At 40.9% G+C, this 7,332-nt stretch overlaps 1 pseudogene; it reads right to left on the bottom strand.

Annotated features, from left to right (window-relative positions):
- Window positions 1-494: 494 nt before the first annotated feature.
- LOC136759442 (receptor-transporting protein 4-like) lies at window positions 495-2,067 on the bottom strand (annotated as a pseudogene).
- Between the last annotated feature and the right edge of the window lie 5,265 nt (window positions 2,068-7,332).

Here is a 7,332-nt window from a genome sequence, read left to right on the forward strand (position 1 = left end):
GTGTTGACTTGGCCTCCAAATTCCCCAGATCTCAATAAAATCGAGCACCTGTGGGATGTGCTGGACAAACAAGTCCAATCCATGGAGGCCCCACCTCGCAACTTACAGGACAACGTCTTGGTGCCAGATACCACAGCACACCTTCAGAGGTCTAGTGGAGTCCATGCCTCGATGAGTCAGGGCTGTTTTGGCAGCAAAAGGGGGACCTACACAATATTAGGTAGGTGGTCATAATGTTATGGCTGATTTGTGTATATAATCACTCCCTTATAAAAAAACAATTCAACCATCCTGTTTCATCTTCACTCTTTTCTTCCCCTCCTGAAAAATATCTCCCTAAGAAAGATATCTCCCGTTTTCTATATTTTCTCCAGAAGCTCTGTTGCCTCTTATTGATGAGAGCATTATACCTGTTGCCACACTTCTCAAGAAGCTAAGTGGGCCTTCATTAATTGAAAGATATTGCTAGCATTGGACACATAGATATAAAAGGATTCAAACAGCATCATGACAGTTTTTATTAATATTTTTAATTAAAATATTAAATTAGTTTAAAAGACCACTGTACACTGTACACAACATGATAGGAGATCTAACCCTATGACCACACTTCGGGCATGAGTTATGTGCAATAAATAATAAAACAGACCAGCCCATAAGAATGGGTGAATATTATGCTACACACTGGATCTGTATTCATCAGTCATAATTGTTAAAAATGGAAAACGGAGGGCTCCCTAGCTCCCCCGTTTTGTGGTCACTGACATTTCATAGCAATTGTTATTGAAAGATGATAAACATGAAATGACAAATGATAATAAACAATTACTGCTGGTCCCTTTTATGTGCGAATTCATTATCTATTTCCTTCGATTTAAGGTGTTTCTGAGATTGTTTCATTGATTTATATATAAACAATGACTTACAGCCTTAAAAGTTAAAAGTGTTGTGCAGAGCAATGGCATCTGATTCAACTACAAAAACAAACCAGAGATTGTCAGTTTTCATAACAGCTTACAATTGTTTGAATAGGCCAGCTCTCTTTATAAACATCTTATAGTGATGGATAGTTATTACACTTTACAAGAACTATTAATCTTCCATGCAACAGATCCCCTAGTTGCAGGCTTCACACAGCGAGCTCTCATGTGGTTTTGTCCAGACCTTTTCAGAACTGTCGGAACTGTCATCGTCATTGTCTTCACCGTAGCAGTTTTTCTTAATTTTGCTAAACAGCTTTAGGAGGACATTTTCCACCTCCTCTTGTGAAAACCCCGGCAACCAGTAGTCCTCATTGCAGCGGCGACACGCCTGTCCAAACGGCCGCATTATAACAGTTCCACGGTGGTGTGAACCGCCCCGTAGCCGGTAGTGAAAGAAAACCACCACACGTGCTGAAGGCCAAGTTTTTGGAGCAGTCACTGCACCTAAATCTGGAGAGAAAAGAAAGTGTCGGACTAGGTTTTTATAAGCAAATGTAGTGATCTTGAGCCTCGCTAAGAGGCCTGGGCCTTTTAGAGATGCAGTAAGATCAATGCATTGTGGCACAGGAGATCGTCATTCGAGGCCCCATCCCACTGTGGCCCGAAAACCCCCAAAGTGTTACACAAACAAAAGTACGATGATTGAATTCCACACAGTATGCTAAACTCCTAATAAATGGAATTGGTTTGGATAGAAGAGGAACCAGATTAAAAGTTAATTATCTGACATATTAAGAATTATGAGTTAGCACTGATGTTGAATATTTGAAGATACAAAAATGAAAAGTACAACAACAATTGTTAGTGGGATAATAGATAGGAACGTGTTTATATTGTTATATCTATTTATTTCAAAACTGCTTGCAAGGGAGCTGCCAGATTTGCACAATTAAAGATATCTACAGCCCTACTCACTTGCCGCGGGCACAGTGGCAATAAATCTTCCAGCCCCGTTTTCTCTCCTCTTTGCCGAGATCCTCTTTCAGGCTATAATTGAATTGAAGCTCCAGCTATCATTATATTCCAGTTCCTCCTCCAGCATTTCACTGAAAGTGTCCTGCCAAAGAGTGGGAATCCAGTCTGAAGTTCAAAAAGACATACGTTAAATTGTCTGCTGTCTGTCACTAATTCTGCTAGACCATCTCTGTTCGGACTCCATAGCACAACTGTTAAACTCAATCTCTCTCCCTCCTCAGTACATTTTAAATTACGTACCTGTAGTCATTTTTTATTATTGATCAATATCCCAGTATTATCTTTGCAAACGTGCGTCTCTTGCGCATAGATATGTATGCAAATTACAAATAACCTCCTAAGATGCTTGATTATGTTTTCGAGCAGAGTGAAGCCTCCTTTAAACAAGCTCCACTGTCCACGCCTCCCTGTTGTTCGTTTGGGATTCCCATGAAACGAAACTTAATAGCTCACATTTCATTTGAAATGAGGCCTGCTTTCATTTTCCAGTTAAGTGAGACAGCTTGTGACAGGCTGCCAGTGAGCTCTGTAAATACCAATTAAAAAGAAGCTACATCATTGGAAATAAACTGAACATATTGACTACTTTAACATGTTTTCTTCACTTTTGAATATGTTCTTGTATTCTTTATTCCTATAAAAATGAACATGCTCCTTCACATTTGTTTCCCCCTTCTTCTACCCCTCTGTTCGGCTTTCCGACAGTTTTTCTACAGTTGCCATGCATACGTTTTAAAAGTGTTTGTCCTTTTTCCAGTCTGATCTGCTTGTTCAGTCAAATGCCTCCTGCTGTATTTCCACCAGGCTGTTCTTTTTCGTAGGATGTGTTGGGGGAGGGAGGCTGGAATCTCAATGGCCACACACAGTCCATCCTGATGTTAATGAAAGTGGTTGGGAAGAGGCTTTAGAAGAGTCACTGTGGCACAGACACACCTGGGAATGGCTTTGTTGTTACAATGGTCTCTATTGTTGCTAAAGCCCCCTTTCTCTTGCAGAGCAGACTATCCATTACCTGGGAGGAGAAAAATAGGTTACACAATTGCAATTGTCTTTCAGGCAATTGTTATAATTATCATGCCAGGACAAACAGTACTTACCTCAAAGTTCTCCTATGTAAGCTGGGCCTGTCCAGACACCCAACTCCTGTTATTTGCCCTCTGGTGACAAGGAGATTGTTACATTTCTTCTTTAGCTTTTCTACTGTAGTGTCATGTCCATACAGCTGGAGGTTTGTGCACATTTTGGGCAGTTGACGATTGTAAAGCTCCCAGTAATGTCTCGCTGACTCTAAAAGCAATAGAATGACCATTTTTAAAGCAAAGGTTTCAAAGCTGGTCCTAGAGGTTTGTGATCCAGCTGAGCTGTCAGTTACTAAATTGAACATTCATCTGAACTATCACCAACAGGAGCTGAAAACAAAAAGACAATCACAATTTAAGCTACTGTACAAGTTATTTCAAAACTACATACAGTTCTGGGCTCCACACTTCAAGAAAGATATCGCTGCTCTAGAGGCAGTTCAGAGGAGAGCAACCAGACTTATTCCAGGTCTGAAGGGAAAGTCCTACTAGGAGAGACTGAGGGAACTGAACCTTTTCACCCTGGAACACAGGAGACTATGTGTGGACTTGATTCAAGTCTTCAAAATCATGAAGGGCATCGACCACATCAAACCAGAGGAGCTTTTCCAGATCAGCAGGGACACACGCACCCGGGGACACAAATGGAAGTTGGGCTTCAAGGCATGCAAGACAGAAAACAAGAGACACTTCTTCACACAGAGAGTAGTCACAATCTGGAACAAACTCCCCAGCGATGTGGTTGTAGCGACAATTTGGGAACATTTAAAAATAGACTGGATAGGATCATTGTATCACCCAGTTATTAATGGACACGAAATGAGCATGATGGGTCAAATGGCCTCCTTTTGATTCTAAACTTTCTTATGTTCTTAAGTATTGCAATTGGGCTGAAATCCAGGCCCTCCCTAGGAGGCATCCATTGATATAGACTAAATGTAATAAAGTAAATGGTTTAAGACAGTTATACCTCTAATGGTAATGTAGTTGTGCTTTTTTAGCATAAAGTGCACACGGGAATGGCTGGTGCATTGTTATAGCACAGAAGCCAACAGATCTGCACAAAATCCAGTTATCCGAGGGTTGCTGCACAGATGTGGTCGCGGTAGCAGCTCAGCAGTGGGATCTACAGATCTACAGATCTGCGCAGAACGGAAGGCTGCAGTATTCGACGTATTGTAGTTTATATATATATATATATATATATATATACAGTGAGGGAAAAAAGTATTTGATCCCCTGCTGATTTTGTACGTTTGGCCACTGACAAAGAAATGATCAGTCTATAATTTTAATGGTAGGTGTATTTTAACAGTGAGAGACAGAATAACAACAAAACCCAATCTCCATTTGTGTCCCCGGGTGCGTGTGTCCCTGCTGATCTGGAAAAGCTCCTCTGGTTTGATGTGGTCGATGCCCTTCATGATTTTGAAGACTTGAATCAAGTCCCCACGTAGTCTCCTCTGTTCCAGGGTGAAAAGGTTCAGGTTCCTCAGTCTCTCCAAGTAGGACATTCCCTTCAAACCTGGAATAAGTCTGGTTGTTCGCCTTAAAGTTCCGGCCTTGTGATATGATCAATCAAAACACAGGTCCCTCATAAAGTATTATGAGCCCCATGTCATGTATTAAACATTTATTTAGTGATCTTTGTCTTATAAACTCAGCAAAAAAAGAAATGTCCCTTTTTCAGGACACTGTATTTTAAAGATAATTTTGTAAAAATCCAAATAACTTTACAGATTTTAATTGTAGAGGGTTTAAACACTGTTTTCCATGCTTGTTCAATGAACCATAAACAATTAATGAACATGCACTAACAGCACTAACAGCTTACAGTGAAGGAAAAAAGTATTTGATCCCCTGCTGATTTTATACGTTTGCCCACTGACAAAGAAATGATCAGTCTCTAATTTTAATGGTAGGTGTATTTTAACAGTGAGGGACAGAATAACAACAAAAAAATCCAGAAAAACGCATTTCAAAAAAGTTATAAATTGATTTGCATGTTAATGAGGGAAATAAGTATTTGATCCCCTATCAATCAGCAAGATTTCTGGCTCCCAGGTGTCTTTTATACAGGTAATGAGCTGAGATTAGGAGCACTCTCTTAAAGGGATACCTGTATAAAAGACACCTGTCCACAGAAGCAATCAATCAATCAGATTCCAAACTCTCCACCATGGCCAAGACCAAAGAGCTGTCCAAGGATGTCAGGGACAAGATTGTAGACCTACACAATGCTGGAATGGGCTACAAGACCATCGCCAAGCAACTTGGTGAGAAGGTGACAACAGTTGGTGCGATTATTCTCAAATGGAAGAAACACAAAATAACTGTCAGTCTCCCTCCGTCTGGGGCTCCATGCAAGATCTCACCTCGTGGAGTTTCAATGATGATGAGAACGGTGAGGAATCAGCCCAGACCTACACGGGAGGATCTTGTTAATGATTTCAAGGCAGCTGGGACCATAGTCACCAAGAAAACAATTGGTAACGCACTACGCCGTGAAGGACTGAAATCCTGCAGCGCCCGCAAGGTCCCCCTGCTCAAGAAAGCACATGTACAGGCCCGTCTGAAGTTTGCCAATGAACATCTGAATGATTCAGAGGAGAACTGGGTGAAAGTGTTGTGGTCAGATGAGACCAAAATCGAGCTCTTTGGCATCAACTCAACTCGCTGTGTTTGGAGGAGGAGGAATGACCCCAAGAACACCATCCCCACCGTCAATCATGGAGGTGGAAACATTATGCTTTGGGGCTGTTTTTCTGCTAAGGGGACAGGACAACTGTACCGCATCAAAGGGACGATGGACGTGGCCATGTACTGTCAAATCTTGGGTGAGAACCTCCTTCCCTCAGCCAGGGCATTGAAAATGGGTCGTGGAAGGTATTCCAGCATGACAATAACCCAAAATACACAGCCATGGCAACAAAGGAGTGGCTCAAGAAGAAGCACATTAAGGTCCTGGAGTGGCCTAGCCAGCCTCCAGACCTTAATCCCATAGAAAATCTGTGGAGGGAGCTGAAGGTTCAAGTTGCCAAACGTCAGCCTCGAAACCTTAATGACTTGGAGAGGATCTGCAAAGAGGAGTGGGACAAAATCCCTCCTGAGATGTGTGCAAACCTGGTGGCCAACTACAAGAAACGTCTGACCTCTGTGATTGCCAACAAGGGTTTTGCCACCAAGTACTAAGTCGAAGGGGTCAAATACTTATTTCCCTCATTAACATGCAAATCAATGTATAACTTTTTTGAAATGCATTTTTCTGGATTTTTTTGTTGTTATTCTGTGTCTCACTGTTAAAATACACCTACCATTAAAATTATAGACTGATCATTTCTTTGTCAGTGGGCAAACATACAAAATCAGCAGGGGATCAAATACTTTTTTCCCCCACTGTATATATATATATTATATGGGATTTAACATCTCGCTTTTCATAGTAAGACTTTTTAAAATAATTTTGTAATCGACAATAATTTGGGTTACAGCTTCATAGATCATACATCATAGATTTGCATTACGTTTGTTAAAATTATGTATGTAATTATTTAATAAAGCGTTGACAATTCGATTTACGGCTTCATTCTGTAATACGTTGACGTTCGCCTCCGCTAACAAAGGGGGCTGCAGTTGTTTTAGTGGCAATGTTCACTGTGTTTATCAAGCCCCTCTTGATCTCTGCATCGTCTCTGTTTCACATCAGCTTCTAGGTAGCTAACATTGCAATTATAAATAAATCCTCGTACTGGAAAAAAATCCTTCCATACACACCCTGATTCTCGTCTTTTCTTGAACGTTTCTCCCTAACATCACGAGTGACTTCTTATGTATTCATTTACATTATTCCAAGAATAACCATATGTATGTATATCTCTGCTCTGAAAACAGATCTGTGTTTGCCCCCAGAGCAGAGCTGTGTGTGTGTGTGTGTGTCTCTGCCCCCCGAGCAGGGCAGTCTCTGCCCCCAGAGCAGAGCTGTGTGTGTGTGTCTAATCAACATATAATAGCTTACAAATACATAATTAGTTAATTCATGCAAATGTTTTTCATTGCAATGTATTGCAACTCTTTGTTTTAAACTTATTTATGCTGTCCTAGATATTTAAATAATTCAAGTTGGCTATACCCTCAGTCATTTTCGAGCGAGCACAGGGAGGTAACCCTCGATTTTGCTGCAGTTTTTATCCCTGCTGTTTTTTAAAACTGTTTTAGGTCTTGCTTTTTGGTTTTGACTCTCCTTAGGTAAGCTACCACTCCATTCATAGAGAGAGTTTCTCTGGGCTGCTGCATCT

This window comes from Amia ocellicauda, chromosome 1, assembly GCF_036373705.1.
Source record: "Amia ocellicauda isolate fAmiCal2 chromosome 1, fAmiCal2.hap1, whole genome shotgun sequence".
In the NCBI taxonomy this organism is placed as follows: domain Eukaryota; kingdom Metazoa; phylum Chordata; class Actinopteri; order Amiiformes; family Amiidae; genus Amia; species Amia ocellicauda.